Source organism: Vombatus ursinus, unplaced genomic scaffold (genome assembly GCF_900497805.2).
Source record: "Vombatus ursinus unplaced genomic scaffold, bare-nosed wombat genome assembly UNPS02014799.1, whole genome shotgun sequence".
Classification (NCBI taxonomy): Eukaryota; Metazoa; Chordata; class Mammalia; order Diprotodontia; family Vombatidae; genus Vombatus; species Vombatus ursinus.
The window spans coordinates 33907647-33922238 of NW_020954577.1; the positions used below are offsets into that span (position 1 = coordinate 33907647).

The 14592-nt window shown below is 40.5% G+C and overlaps 1 pseudogene; it reads left to right on the forward strand.

Annotated features, from left to right (window-relative positions):
* The first annotated feature begins 2425 nt into the window (after nt 1-2425).
* On the forward strand, nt 2426-3241 carry LOC114050687 (annotated as a pseudogene).
* Nucleotides 3242-14592: the final 11351 nt, after the last annotated feature.

The window sequence follows — 14592 nt, forward strand, 5'->3', positions numbered from 1 at the left end:
GAAAAGTAAAGTGAGCAGAACCAAGAGAATGATACATACTGTAACAGTGATATTGTTCAGAGAGCAACTATGAATGACTAAGTTATTCTGAATATTATAAATACGCAAACCAACTACAGAGGACCCCCAAGGAAGATGCTATCCACTTCCAGGGAAAGAACTGATAAATAGAAGTATGCATAGTATGGTGTGTGTGGGGGTGTGTGTGTGTGTGTGTAAAATGGTGGTTTTCTCTATGTGGGGTGGGGAAGTAGGGAGACAGTTCAGAATTTAAAATGAATAAAAAACAAATTAAATTAAAAATGAAGTGAACAATACCTTGCTTGATACCAGTGATACTTTTTGGAACTGATCAGGTCCAAGAACAGACGAGAGAAAAAAGTAGGAAAAGTTGCCACCAAAGTTAATCTCTAACCATGCTTAGTATTCACTTGGGTCCTAAAGTCCTTGAGATTTAATGAGTTCTGCGTTAGCCTAATCCACAGGAAAGATGATAATGCATGTATACAGGGGAATGGACAATTCTGCTGGAACAGAATGGGGGTGGAAGGAAGGGCAAAGGACTTTTGTGTTCCCTGCTATGCTTTCCATAAGTTGATGCTGGTCTCCATGGCAGCAATAGCCATAGAAAGGGAAGGAAGGAACCTACTTCCTTGTAAATTTCAAAGTAAGACATCAAGGAGCTAATAGTTTGGAGATATTTTCTTTTCTTTCTTTTTTTTTTTTTTTAGGTGAAGCAATTGGGGTTAAGTGACTTGCCCTGAGTCACACAGCTAGTAAGTGTTATATGTCTGAGGATGGATTTGAACTCAGGTCCTCCTGACTCCAGAGCCAGTGCTCTATCCACTGTGCCACCATGCTGTCTCTGGAAATGTTTTCTAAAAGAATTCGGCTACATCACATATACCACTCATCATGGTTTCAAAGAAAAAGGTTAGGTTTAAGAGTAAAATTATGTTACTCTAATGTCCACTCTCAGTTTTTTTTTAAGTTAAAACTGTGATGGACTTTTAGAAATATTCCAATTCCATGTGTTGAGATACATTGCTCTGGTTTTTTCTTTTAACCTGAAAAATTCAACTCAATTCAATTTGCATTTACTAGTGCAACGGTAGGTACTGAGGATACAAAGAGAAAAACCGATATGGCCTCTGCCCACACACATAGATAAGTAACTACAAGATAATTTGACTTGGGAGGGAGTGGAAACTAGTGCCCAGGAGAACAAAGAAAGACTTCCTGTAAGGCTATGGCACCTACACTGAGACTTGAAGAAGCTAAAGATTCTAAGAGGTGGAGACAGAAAGCCTCCTCTTCCTAGGGATTGGCAAACAGATTATGCAAAGGTTTGGAGGTGTGAAATGGAATGCTGATTTTGATGAACAAGAAGTAGGCCAGTTTGGCTGGAATAAGGTGTGCTTGAAGGAGGAGTAACTCAATAGTGGAAAAGTAGGCCTGAGCCAGAAAAGACATAAATATCAGGCTGATGACTTTGTATTTTGGCCTGGAGACAATAGGGAGCTACAGTCAGCCTCTCTGCTGGAAAGTGACATAGTCATACCTATGCTTTAGGAATATTCATTTGTTTAGAGACTATGTGCCAAACACCAGAATAAGTATTGGGGATTCAAATACAAAAATAAAGACATTGGAATTTCCACCTTCTCAATATCCCATCCCTCTGATTGGAGAGGGTAGATGGAGAGCTCCACCCAGAATTTTCTTTGACACTTAACCCTTCTGTTCCCTGCTCATCTGCTTCCTTCTGGACTTCAACATCATACCCCTCCTCCTTTTCAACTGTTTGTGTGTTGTCTTTCCCCATTAGATTGTAAGCTCCTTGAGGACAATGGTTGTCTCATTGTTTAGCACAGTACTAGACACATAGTAGGTATATAATGTTTATTGACTGACTCACATTTTAATTGGAGAAAAAGACAAGTAGGAGAGTGGTGTTAAGGATCTTGGAAAGCTAAAAGTAAAGGAGAAAGGGAAAGCTATACCCAACTGAAGACAGAATTTCAGAGAACAGCAAGGAGAGGGTTTTCTTAAATGAGCAATGAAAAGAAATAAAAAAAAAACAACAGAATGGGAAAGATAAGAGATGTCAAGAAAATTAGAGATATCAAAGGGAAATTTCATGCAAAAATGGTAATGATAAAAGACCAAAATGGTAGGGATTTAATTGAAGTAGAAGAGATTAAAAAGAGGTGGCTAGAATACACAAAAGAACTATGTAAGAAAGATCTTAACATCACTGATAACTATTAGGGTGTGGTGGTTGATCTAGAGTCTAACATCTTGGAGAGTGAAGTCAAGTGGGCCTTAGGAAGCATTGCTAACAATAAGGCTAGTGGAGATGATGGAGTTCCAATTTAGCTATTTAAAATCTTAAAAGATGGCTTTTGGCTTTCAGAGAGGGATCATGGCAGTGGGCAAGAACAAGCTCCTCACCAAAGGCGGCAAAAAAGGAGCCAAGAAGAAAATGGTTGATCCATTTTCAAAGAAGCACCAGCCATGTTCAACATTTGCAATATTAGCAAGACACTGGTTACAAGGACCCAAGGAACAAAAATTGCCTCGGCCGGTCTCAAGGGTTGAGTTTTTGAAGTGAGCCTTGCTGATCTGCAGAATGATGAGGGTGCTTTTTGTAAATTCGAGTTAATTACTGAAGATGTTCAGGGTAAAAATTGTTTGACTAATTTCCATGGAATGGACCTTACCTGGGACAAGATGTGCTCCATGGTCAAAAAGTGGCAGACCATGCTTGAAACCCATGTTGATGTCAAAACTACCAATGGGTACTTGCTCTGCCTCTTTTGTGCTGGTTTTACCAAAAAGCACAACAACCAGATCTGTAAGACCTCTTGTGCCCAGCACCAACAGGTCCGTCAACTTCATAGGAAAATGATGGAGATCATGACCTGAGAGCTGCAGACAAATGACTTGAAAGAAGTTGTCAATAAACTAATTCCAGACAGCTTTGGAAAAGACATAGAAAAGGTTTGCCAGTCCATTTACCCTCTCCATGATTATTTGTCCTAAAAGTCAAGATGCTCAAGAAGCCCAAATTTGAATTGGGAAAGCTAATGGAACTGCATGCATGGTGAAGGTGGTGGCTCTGGAAAACCTTCAGGAGGTAAAATGGGCACAAAAGTAGAAAGGGCTGATGGCTATGAACCACCAGTTCAAGAATCTGTCTAAGAAGTTTTAAAGATTGACAAATAAAAATTTATCATTGTGATGAAAAAAAAAATCTTAAAATAGGATGCTATCAAAATGCTACACTCAATATGCCAGCAGATTTGAAAAACACAACAGTGGCCATTGGATTGGAAAAGATCAGTTTCATCCCAATCCTAAAGAAGGACAATACCAAAGAATGTTCAAATTACTGAACAATTTCACTCATTTCACACAACATCAAGGTTATGCTTAAGATTCTGCAAGCTAGGCTTTGGTAGTATGTGAACTGAGAATCAGCAAAAAAGCAGCCTGGTCTTCAGAGAGACAGAGGAACTAGAGACCAAATTGCCAATATTTGCTGGATTATGGAGAAAGCAAGGGAGTTTCAGAAAAAACATCTACTTCAGCTTCATTGACTACTGCACTCAAGCCTTTGACTATGTGGGTCACAACAAAATGTGGTGAGTCCTCAAAGAAATGGAGGTACCAGATTATCTTACTCATCTCCTGAAGAACCTATATTCGGGCCAAGAAGCAACAGAACAGAATATGGAACAACTAATTGGTTTAACATTGAAAAAGGAGTATGACAAAGATGTATATTGCCACCTAATTTATTTAACTTATGTTCAGAGTACATCATGCAACATGCCACGCTGGATGAAACAAAAATCAGAATTAAGGTTGCTGAGGAAAATATCAACAATCTCAGATATGCAGATGATACCACTCTGATGACAGAAAGTGAAGAGGAATTAAGAAGCCTCTTGATGAGGGTGAAAGAGGAAAGTGTGAAAGCTGGCTTGAAGCTTAACATCAAAAAATCTAAGATCTTGACAACTGGTCCCATCACTTCTTGATAGAGGGAGAAGAGATAGAAGCAGTGTCAGATTTAATATTCTTGATCACTGTGGACGGTGACTGCAACCATGAAATTAAAAGATTCTTGTTCCTTGTAAGGAAAGCTATGGCAAATCTGGACAGTATACTACAAAGCAGAGGTATCTCCTTGCTGATAAGGGTCCATATAATCAAAGCTATGATTTTTCCAATCACAATGTATGTCTGTGAGAGTTGGACTAAAAGGAAAACTGAATGCTGCAGAATTGATACTTTTGAATTATGGTGCTAGAGAAAGCTTTTGAGAGTCCATTGGACAGCAAGGAGATCAAATCAGTCAATACTTAGAGAAATTAATTCAGGCTACTCATTGGGAGGTCAAATACTAAAGCTGAAGCTTAAATAGTTTGGCCACATAATGAGAAGACAAGACTCATTGGAAAAGACCTTGATGTTGGGAAAGATTGAAGGCAAAAGGAGAAGGAGACAGGAGATGATGAGATGAATAGATAATGTCATAAAACAACAAATGTAAACTTGGACAAACTTCAAGAGATAGTGGAGCATAGAAAGCTCTGACATGCTATGGTCTATGGGGTCATAAAGATGACTGAACAACAACAGGCCAGAATTTGGTATTGTTGTTAAATGGTGAATAGAGCAATAGGTGAGTAGATTAATATAACCTTAAGAATAGGATGGGTAGTATTGTTTAGATTATGATTTCAGGACTACAAAGGGGGAGTAGAATGGGATAAGTTTGACATAGCAAGGCTGCTGTGGAGTAAAATAAAGCCTGGCCAGAGCTTCCTTAGATATGTTGGGCCATGTGAGGAAATCACCAATCAGGACAGCTGAGTCAACAGGTTAAATCTTCTAGGGAATGGTGTCTTATCTCTGTGCTAAGTAGGGGAGAGATACCTAATGCTTAGCATAGTGCCTCACACATTATGGGCACGTAATACATATACTTGTTCTGAGAGTAAAATGAAAACTAGCTGGCATCTGCTTAAACCTTGAGAAGTTCCTTCCTTTCTTCCCAGAAGTGAGGGGACTATAGGTGCAGAATATATTGCTGTCCGTCATAGTTGATATGTTGTCTGTCATAGTTGATGTCTTGGTTTTGTTAAACTGCTTTATGCTGTCTTTTAAAAAAATAACAGTAAGTTTTATCGGCATAAATCACAGGAATTTAAATGGGGAAAGGAAAATTAGAAATTTATAGGTGTCAAACTATTGATCAAGAGAGGTGCCCCCCCAGATGTCCCCGACCCTAAAGGGGAAGGCATCACTTGAAAATCAAGCTCTTATAAAATCAGCTATCAATCAACGCTTTTTTAGAAAGAAAAAGAGAATTGCAATTTGGTAGTCTTAAAGAAGATGAATTGAAGAGAGGAGAGGAGAGGCTGGATGCTAGGAGACCAATTAAAAATCTATTTCAGTAATCCAGTGGAAAGGCACTGAGGGGCTAAAGTAGGGTGGTGACCATAGAAGTTGAGGCAAGGAGATGCATGTAAGGGATGCCTTGGAGGTAGATGACAAGACTAGGAAATTAATTAGCTATGGAGCCAGGGGTTTGAGGGAACTTGGCGACTTGAGGTAGATAACTAAAGTTTTGGACCATCAAAACACAAACAATGAACAAGTGAGGCTTGGGCTGGATCCTATTACTGACCAACCAAAACCAGGGTGATTTGGATTTAAAGGCATAATCAAGTAGCTCCATTTGAATTTTAATGGGCTTTATCAAAGCTCATTAAAATAAATAAATAAATACAAGAGTGTAAATAAAAATTGTTTCTGCTTCAACCTGAAACTCTGAGGGTTTTCCCCTCCCAGACTGATTCTTTTGTGAAGGCAAACTAGACCACCTTTTGACTCAATTCTTACCTAGCCTTTAATTACTCAATGGGCGTTGCCTCAGACAAATTGAGACAAGGGAAAGACATTAACTTAAAAAGGCCAAGGTCTCCCACTGCATCCGAGGCCATCACCAGGAGTCTTGATCTATGTCTTGCCATTGGACTCTGATGTCTCTGAAGTGAGACTGGTAACCTTGCACAGCCCTGCTTCACTTAAGTCCAATTCACGTGCAAGTCAGGACATCCCCCTCCTGGTCTTCTTCTGGAAGGAAGGGTGAACAACAACAACTAGGTTTTGGGCCTGGCTGTGGGAGGGATGGCAGGAAGAAGTCATGTTCTCATAAGGCCAACAGCAATGTACTCAATGGAGGGAAGGAAGCATCTTACAATTTACTACAGCTCGTAATTCCACGGAATCTATAGAATGCCTTGTTGTCCAATGTTTTCCTAATAGGCTGCTATTTCCCTGCTACTAATGTCCCTCCTTTAGAAAGGGCAGGATGGCAGAAATTATGTGGGTTATGATCTTGTCCTTCTGAAGTCAGGAGTGTCCTTCAAGGCACAGCTAAAATGACCCCCCCAATCTCCCTCCCAGGCCTTTCCCATTCCAATGCTACTGCCTTCTCTGAGATTATTTTACCTACAACTTACCAAGTAAATGAGTTCTTGGGTTTGTTATCCATTTGCTAATAGTTATATATTTGTGTCTAAGATTAGGTCCCTAAAGGACTTCACTCTTCGAAGCAAGCTAGGGAAATCACACATACAAAGATAAACTCTGGTGTAAAATAATGCATGACAAGTGTATGGGAAGTAAATGAAGTGGTATGGAAGATACAAGCAGGAAAGATTATTGCTGGCTTTGGGGTGGGGGTGGGCATCAGGAAAGGCTTAAAGGAAGAGTCAGCATTTGAGCTGGGTGCCAAGAAGCTAAAGCCCGCATAGTGGCCACACCCTGGTAAAACCAACTTGGCAGACATACTAAACCAGGTTGAGGGCATTGATTTGGAGCTGAAAGTAGTCATCAAGTCTAACCCCACCCCATTCTCATTTTGAAGATGCTGATACTGAGGCCCAGAAATGCTGAAAGACTTGCCCAAGGTCACACAGGTAATGAGTTACTATAATAAAGTGCAAGTAGAAAAAAAAATCTTACTATTTTAATCTAAAGTTGCTGTCAATTCCACATTCTAAGCAACTAAGTAAATGAGTTCTTGGGTTTGTTATCCACTTGCAAATAGTTATATATTTGTGTATAAGATTAGGTCCTTAAAGTACTTCATTCTTTCAAAATGATATGAGGAATATATGTGTGTGCATATGTGTGTGTATACACATACTCAAAAAAAGGGTGGGGATGAGATTAAGATGTTAAAAAGCTTTTAAATTTAATGGAGTAGCAAAGTTAAAGAAACCAACAAGATTAGACTGTTAAAAACTTTTTTTTTAGGCAATTGGGGTTAAGTGATTTGCCCAGGGTCATTGCAGCTAGTACGTGTTAAGTGATTGGTCTGAGGCCAGATTTGAACTCAGGTCCTCCTGACTTCAGGGCCAGTACTCTATCCACTGTGCCACCTAGCTGCCCCAAGACATTTAAATCATTTAATCATGTCCTTTTTTCCTTTCAGTTTGAAGTTCCTGTCTGTTAATATTGAGGGACAGGAGGGTACATTTTCCAAGTCAGACCCTCTTCCTTCAGTCTGTGAATGACATTGTCCATATCAAGTACAGGATTTGGGTAAAGATAGAAAGAGCAAGTGGTATGTAAAAACTGAAATTCTCAGAAGTTTAAGGTGAATCTTGGGTCCCTAATTTGTTGTTCTTCCTGTAGTTCTGTTAATAGGGTTAAATACGTAAGGTTTGAGTTAGTTTTTACCACATGAGCTTGGTACTGGAGAAGCAAATTGGGGAGGTGGTACTAAATTGAGTTGAATCTTATTCCTGGCAGATTGTAGCAGAATTACCTTGGAATCTCTACAAGTGACTTGGAACCAGAAAAGCTGATCCATTAGGAGGATGCTCCTTCAGAGTTACCTGAGGCCTGTTCCAGAATGTCCAAGGAAGATGTTTCCAGGGACCAGAAGACTGCATGGGCCCAAATGTGTGGATTGAATAAATAATGGAAGTGGGTTACCAGATTACTAGGAGACTTGCTGTTATTTACTATTGGGGAGTATTATTATGACTCTGCTCAACTAAGTGTGTTTAACTTTTATGACACCGAAGGAAACACGGTATTATGATTTTTGTAATGTTCATGGCCACAATATACTTGTTTCCTGTTGCTGGTTTAAGTGTTCCACCTTATTGCTGTTCCACTAATGCTCACTCAAATGGAATTTGGCATGAGCAGCAGAGATTAGGATGACGTAGTTAAGGAGAGAGGAACCATATAGGTGTGATTGTGGTGTTGCACCACGAACACGGTTAGCACCAAAGGGGGAGCTTGTACAAAGTCAGCCATTGGGACAGAATCAGTCTGAGTGAACCTTGTTCAATCTCTGAGTGCTCAGCTAGCCTGCAGAAGAGGGCTCCTTGGTCCACTCAGGATTATACCCATATCCTGCAAACTAATTCCATCTCCTACAGACTAAATCCCATCACCTGAGGGCTACTCCCATCTCCCAACGATGCTGTGATGGGGGAGACTCAGTCTTTTTTCAGTTGTGTCCCACCCATTCAGGGTTTTCTCAGCAAAGACTCTGGAGGCAAGCAGGGTTAAGTGACTTGCCCAGGGTCACACAGTTAGTAAGTGTCTGAGATTTGAACTCAAGAAGATGAGTCTTCCCAACTCCAAGTCCAGTGCTCTATCTACCACACCACCTAGCTACAAATTGTTTTATTCCTGGCTAATAAAAACAGCTCAATGCTGGAATTTGGAGGCTTGCCTTACTCCAACTACTTGATGTTTTGGGGTGCCAAAGGAGTTTATACTCCTTTTGTCTAATTACCTGAGTTTGCCTTTAATTGATCAGGGAGAGACCTGAATCAGGATTTTCTTTTAATGCTATTTTTGGTGTCCTTACACAAGTCATTCCTGGGCTCTGGGCCTCAGTTTCTTCATTTGTAAAATGAGGGTATTGGATTAAGTGTCCTCTGAGGTCCCTTCTAACTGAAAGAGGGAGAAGAGGACAAGCATTTATACAGCATCTCCTATGTTTTACATTCATTTGCTTAAGGTCTGTGACCATAAGTCGTCAGTTTCCTTCCTCACCTGTAAAACGAAGGCGTTGGACTGTGCGGTCCCTAAGATCCATTCCAGCTCCAGGATCCTCCCAAACACGATTGTGAGTAAATACCAAGGAATTTTTCCCTGGGGAGGAGAGCAAACCAAGAAGTGAGTAGATCAGAGAGGATCTCCCAGAGGAGCTGGCACTTGGTCTGAACAGAGAAGCTAAGGTTGGCAAGACCAAGGGAAAGGGATGGAATCATCAGAAGGAAGTCAAAAGAGGAAGGGCTGAATGACTTTTCAAAGATTTATTAACTAGCAAGAGGCTATTAATTAAGAAGCTTCATTAATCCTAGTATACAGATACATCCACACATAGAGACCCATTCATATCTAGTTATTCATTCATGTTTTAGCTTATGTACAGTCCATAGTTATCAAATTCACCCATCATTGGGGGCAAGGGTGGGAGGGTGGCAGGGTGGGAATGGGGGGGTACATGTGAGTGACATCAGAAGGAGGAGGAGGACTTGGAAAATATATGCACATGAGTAGGATGGAATTCTGGAAAGGACCTCATTTCACTGGATCCTTTCATACAAAAATCCCCATGAATGTCCCTGAAAAGCTCTCTTTGTACTATGTTGAAGCCTTGTCCCATTAATTCTGGGACAATTAAGCCCTCCTCCCGTTTTGTTCTTGTGTGGCACGGTTGGTCTTCACTGTGACACGTTGGCCTCAGTGGTCAGAGTGGGGTGGTCTTGGCCCCATTGTCTGTCTTCAGCTGTCCTCATTACCTCAGATGTTTCTAGGTGGGATAGCCTTCAGAGTCCTCATTATCTTGGATGCTTCTGGGTGGAGGGGTCTCAGCCCTTTATTTATGCCTTTCAGAAAGAAAGACTAACAAACACACTCACCCAGCACTTGCTTCAATGGGATTAAGTCAGACTTAATCTCCCTTGCTGACACTATGTTAATTGGTTCATTAATGTGAGATACATTTTAGTTTCCTTTAAGTATTAACACAGGAATTATAGTACCAATGCTGCTCAGCCCCTGACCAGCAGTCCAAGTAGGCTTCAAGGTTAGTATAGATCAGCCTGAGCTCTGGGAGGAATCTTAAAGCTTTCAATTCACTTTACACAGATTATGTCATTAGATCCTCTCAACAACCTTATTGTAATAATAAAATCATGACAGCTAGCATTGGTAATAGCAACAGTAATAAAAATGATAACTAGTATTTCTGTAGTATTTTAAGGTTTGCAATGTGCTACACACACACACACACACAGAGTTTTCCCTTGGACATCAAGGTAGGGTTAGGTGCTCAGTACCCCGAAACCTGGAAAATCCTCATAAAATTTTTGGGCCCTGACTTGGTACCAGAGAAGAAGTCTGAATTATTATGGTATTGAAAAATAAAATATATTGATTTTATATAATACCACACATAAATTTTATGTACTTCTGAATTTCTAAACTTTTTCTGTCATCTGCTGGTTTTGTGTGTTATCGGTGGCTTCCACAAAATTGCCCCAAGATTCCCATTTAATTTCTTATGCTGACCCATGATATATCAAAACCATGAGGAAGAAAGTGATGGTGTGGAAGGGATGACTCGTGTGTGTGTGTGTGTGTGTGTGTGTGTGTGTGTGTGTGTATGTGTATAAACACATACAAATGTTTTCTCATGTGATTTTATATTGATAATAGGTACTAATATAATCTTCATTTTATAGATGAAGAAATTGAGTCTGAGGATGAAGAGGGTGATTTGCCAGTAGTCACAGAAAGTATCTGAAGCTAGATTTGAACACAGCTGTTTGTGACTGTAAATCCAATGCTCTATCCATTGTATCACATAGCTGCCTAGATCTGGGGGATGGGAGGCCTATCTTTAAAGCAGGTCAAAGAGAGGGAGCAAAGATGGCCCACTTCTAATCTGGAGCTAACATGGGATTTTTCTGGCAGGATTTCTTTGTCCATAGGTCTTTTTTTAAAATTTGATTTTCAATGAGTTACTGGAATAATTGCTCCAAGCGGGTTCTTCCCTGAAATTCATTTATATTTTTTTTCTTAAATTTTAACTAACACATTTAGATGGGCCTTCCTATCTATCTATAACACACACACATATGTATGCATGCCTACATACATATAAATTTCATGTTTTATATATTCTTACATGTACACATGTTGTTTTCCTCATGGAATGCAATGGCAGAGACTTGCATTTATACCCTATACCCCAGAGCCCAATACCACATTTAATAAATGCTTTTTGAATTGAATTTGGAAAAACTAACTTTTTTTTTCCATTCAATGTTAGTGTTGCTAGTCATCTCTGCACTGAGGTTATTTGTATATGATTCAATGGTTGAAAGAAATAAAGAAGGAGGAATTGGAAGCCATTCTACCAAGTATGCAAATGGTGTGGCATTCTTCTGGGATCCAAATATCCAGGACTCAACAGCAAATGTTCTTGTCATACAGAAACAACCTGTATTTGGAGGTGATTTAATCTGTGTGGAACATCTAGTGTGAAAACTACTTCTACCTCAGAGAAGTAAAAAAAAAATCATCAATAATTTATAGTCAAAGATTTGCCAGATTTGTGACAGGCCACATAGCCACCAATATCTGTCACAGGCAGAATCTGAACCCATGTTTTTCTGACTCGAAGGCTAATCCTCTGCTATGCTGTGGCAGGGTACTTCCTTATCCATTGCTGTCTAGGCATAGTTCTGTAATCCATATTTCATATCAAAGAATAGTTTTTTTTTTTTCAAAAAGTACTGGATTTGACTTGTAATTCTGACTGCTGCTTCCTAAATGTGTGAACTTGGTGGAGTCACTACTTCTCAAAGCATCAGTTTTCCTCACATGTAAGGAGAGGGCTGGACTAGGGAATCTCTAAGGTTTTCCCCAGTTCTTTTTGCTATGGTCCCATTATAAAGATGGAGAAATGCTTCTTTCACTGAGTTGGCATCTATTTGACAGCCCTGGCTTCAGTGCTCATCAGAAGCTGATCCTCTCCTATGTGAGGTCTTGCACCTTATTCCTACCCACATACTCTTCCTTTCAGTAACACTGACATCTTTGCTGTTGCTCCCCCGCTCCTTCTCCTGCCTTTCTGCCATCCACTGACTCTCTCCTACACCTGGCATTCTCTCTCTCTCTCCATTCTGGTCTCTTAGCCTTCTTGGCTTCCTTCAAGAACCAGCTAAAAGCCCATTTCACAGAATCCTTTCCTGATCATCCTTAATGCCAGCTACTTCCCTATGCTGATTATCTCCAATTTATCTTTGCTACATCTTATTTGTACATATGCATTTGTATGTTGTCCTCTCCATTAAATATGAGCTTTTTAAGATCAGGGATTTTTTTTTATTTGCCTTTCCTGGCACATAGCAGGTCGTTACCAACGTATGTTGACTGACTGATTGACCCGACTTCCTTGCCACTGTTAAGTTGCAAGTTTCTTAAAATTAGAGATGAGAAGCTGTGGAATGGAAATCAAGGGCTGGAGTTCAAATCTTGCTTCAGATGCTTCCTATTTTTGTGACCTTGGGCAAATCACTTAATTTCTCAGTTTTCCCATCTGTAAATTAGGAGACTGAATGAGATGACCTTTAAGGACCCCTCCAACTCTAGCTCTGTGTTCCTATGTCGATGTTGCTCAGTCAGTTCTGACTCTTCATGACTCTGAGGACCACACTGTCTGTGGGGTTTCCTTATCCGGGATACTGGAATGGTTTGCTATTTCTTTCTCTAGTCCATTAAAGCAAATAGAGTTCAAGTGACTTGCCCAGGGTCACACAGTTATTGACTGTGTCTAAGGCTGTATTTGAACTCAGGTCTTTCTAACTTCAGGCCCAGTGCTCTATCCACTGAGCCACCTATCGGCCTCCATGTGCTCCGATACAAGAAGATACAAACTCTTCTGCTTGGCATGAAAAACCCTTCACAAGCCGTGTCTAGCTTATCTTTTTCAAATGGTTTCCCATCACTCCCCCTCAAAGACTCTGTAGTCCCTTCTTATTTTCTCATAAAGGATATCCCATCTCCTGCTTTTGAACAGGCTATGCCCCAAGCCTGGAATGCTCTGCCTCTTCATCTCTACCTGTTGGAATTATTTTTTTTTAGTTTTTTTTTTTTTGGCTAGGTAATAGGGTTAAGTGACTTGCCCAGGGTCACACAGCTAGTAAGTGGTATGTGTCTGAGGCCCGATTTGAACTCGGGTCCTCCTGAATCCAGGGCCAGTGCTCTATCCACTGCACCACCTAGCTGCCCCAACCTGTTGGAATTATTAATACTATTCAAAACTCAGCTCAAGTGCTGGGCCTCCCACCTCGGTAAGGTGTGAGGCCTTTCCTGATCCCAGATCATGCTATGTTTCCTCCTGTTCCCATTGCTTAACTTATTTTTTGTACTTCTTGTTAAGCAGTGCATCTCGAGCTCTTTGGAAGGCCCGAATAGACTTCACATTTATGTCCAATACCTTGGCATATTGCATAGCACGTACTTAATTTAATTTAATGCACACTTATTGAATCAAATGGGAAAAAGCCTGGGCTTTGAAGTCACCAGACCTGGGTTCAGCTCTGACTCTGCAACTCATTACCTGTGACCTTGGGCAAGTCTCTTAGCATTTCTGGGCCAGACTATCAGCATCTACAGAATGGGGTGGGGTGGGGTTGGACGATGACAACTTCCAGCTCTCAATCAATGCCCTCAATATAATGGCTTCTTTGTAATTCACGGTCCTTCCTAGTCTGGTGCCTTTTATCACCTCTCAACTTCCTAAATGCTGCTCATTGATTGATCATGATGAGGGGGAGAAGCTGCACCCTGCATCCAAAGCCCCTGATAGGTTTCCTACATGCCTTGGATTGCAGGCATCTGGCCTCAAGCCACATGTCATTCCGAGGCTGTGAGATATGACATAATGAAAATCCATTTTCAGCTGTCAGAAACCATTCACCATCCAAACATAATGACTTTCAGGGTGGATTGAAATGGGATTTCGGAGCCTTAACTACTGTATGTCTTGGAAGCAGGCTGCCTCTCAAATTTTCTCTGTGTCTTCCAGCTTCAGGCAAAATGCATACTGACCTTGTCCAGGTGTTGGGTGAGTCAACATTGTTGTGATTTTGGAGTGGTCTCTCCACCTCCCTGACAGGACCATGTGGGAGCCCCTAGAATTTCACCTGACTGGTGCAGAGAGTATCAATAATATGCAAACAGCCTTCAGTACCACGGTGAGTTGGTTAACACTGAAAAGTAGAGTTCTGTATATCAGACAGGAAATGGAACCTTGAACTTCTCATAACTTACATTATGCAACCTAATTGGCAGCAATTTTATACTGACTTTTAAAAGATTGGGTGGAAGGTATTTGCTTTACTATTAAAACAATCTCTGTTCAGATTCGCAATGACATTGATTTTGCATGTTTTTTTAAACTCTTAAAAAAATAAAAAAAAATCAGGGATGGAAAAAATAGTAAGCTGAGACTGGAAAGCTGGTGGT